The 2,054-nt window shown below is 44.2% G+C and overlaps 1 pseudogene; it reads right to left on the reverse strand.

The window, feature by feature from the left end:
- LOC107133718 overlaps positions 1-1,625 on the reverse strand; it is an 8,918-nt pseudogene extending 7,293 nt beyond the window's left edge.
- Between the last annotated feature and the right edge of the window lie 429 nt (positions 1,626-2,054).

Genomic DNA, 2,054 nt, shown 5'->3' on the forward strand with positions numbered 1-2,054 from the left:
ATCTGGATGGACTTGTTCCACAGTCACTTGTGCTGAATCCACCTGGACCTGAAGTAATGGTAACACATGCACCTTCCCAACTTGTTCTATAATAGTCATTGATGTCACTGGTTCAGTTTGCACACGTGTTTCTACTGAAAGGACTTCTTCAGTTACTAGACGCTCTGAAATATTATGAGTATCACTGAGGTGCCTCCTTAATTCATTTCCTTGCATAAACCACAAGTCACATAAAGTACAATGGTTGGGTTTATCTCCAGTGTGTATTACCAAGTGATCTTTGAACTGGTCCCAGCTGTTAAACACACTGTTACACACCTGGCATTCTTACAGCTTCTTCCTTCCCTTTTTTGCCCCCACTCCAGTTTGGCATGCAGTGAGATGACATTTGAGAGTACTATTTCTAGCAAATCATTCATGATAATTTGGACACTCAAAAGGTTTTTCACCTGTATGTTTTTGAAGATTCTCTTTAAAATGTCCAAAGTGGTCAAACTGTTTCTCACAGTACTGACATATATGAATTTTTTTCCCAGTTCTTTGCTTCTTACTGACTCCACCTTCTTTAAGGTGGTAACAATTTAGGTGCTGTTTCCATGAGCTCTCCTGAAGGTACCTTTTATTACATATTTCACACTTGAAACTCTCAGTGGAGTGTGATTTCATGTGTTCCTTAAAATGGTAAAATAATTTAAATGAACGGTTACATTTCTCACAATGGAACAAGTCCTTCACATGTGACAGCTGAAGTTCCACAATTTCAATACCTTCTACCTGTTTGCTTATGGGGTCAGATGCACAGCCATCTTCTTTAATCTGCCCTTTTCTATCACCTTGTAGGTACTTGCTGGTAATATCTGCCAACAATGCTAAAGCAGAATTATCAGAGGAACCTGTGCACTGTATGTACTTTATGGACTGCTTGGTAGAAGCCACTTCCTCTAATGTTTCCATGCCTTCATCTTCCACTTCAATTGTGCCTTCAGCAATCTCCACCTCAATTTCAACAGGCTCTGATTCTGCAGATGGCAATGACTCCGTGATAACATTTGAAGTTTCTGCAATCTTTCTTTTTTTTGCCTCATTTTTTCCTGTGGTATTTTCCTCTAATGGAGCTGAATTTTCTTTGTTTCTCCTCCTTGACCAAAAAACCTGGGTAAGGCAGTTTGGTAATCAAATTCAGTTGTCCACAGAAAGGAATCATCTCTTCTCAGCTGCTTCCGGACTTCAAGGGCTTTGATAGCTTCTAGCATTTGTAGAAATTCTGCTGCTTTCCATACATCATTGGCTTTTTCTTCTCCTTGTATCATTAGTTCTGCTCTGTATGTGAACTCAATTAAATGATGAAAGGCCATTTTACTAACACCTCCTATCTCCACCAAAGGTTCCTGAGTAAACTCCTGAAAGAATTTGTAGAAGAACTTACTGCAAGCAGCCAAAACAGCCTTGTGGGCCTTAAAATGATGTCCATCGATTATTAGTGTGATATAGGTAAATCGATCCTGCTCTCTTTGTTCATTCAATCGGTCCAGAATTATTTTATGATGTCCAGGAAACTCCTGAAGGCATTCCATCCTCTCTTCAGCCTCTATGGCCTTCGGGTTGCCTCTACAAAAGAGGAGCATGATAACGTACACCCATGAGCTTGTGCTGGGAAACAAAACCCCTAAAGCACAAAACAAAGAAAAAACAAAACTCAGGAACATGAAAAGAAGGGGGGGAGGGTGAGGTAAGAGAGGAAGGTGAGGGAAGAAAGAAAGGCAAGCCGAGTAGCCGCCACGCATTGCGGGCCAGACCCGTGGCTACAGGACTCAGAGCCTGACCTAACTGGAGTCCGGAGACGGAGACGCGAGCTGGAGCGGGGAGGGCAGGGCGCGCAAATCTGGCAATGGAGGGAACCCGACAGCTTTGGTGGCGCTCCAACGGCCCACCAAGCCCTTCTGCCCCGCCCGAGCTCCCGCTGCCCACAGCAACTCCCTGGTCGCCTCTCCCTCCCCCGCCCTCCCTCTTCTTCCCACCCCGCACCCGGCCGGCGGCAAACTACCTCATCTTTG

The sequence above is a fragment of the Marmota marmota genome, unplaced genomic scaffold (genome assembly GCF_001458135.2).
Source record: "Marmota marmota marmota unplaced genomic scaffold, marMar, whole genome shotgun sequence".
Lineage (NCBI taxonomy): Eukaryota > Metazoa > Chordata > Mammalia > Rodentia > Sciuridae > Marmota > Marmota marmota.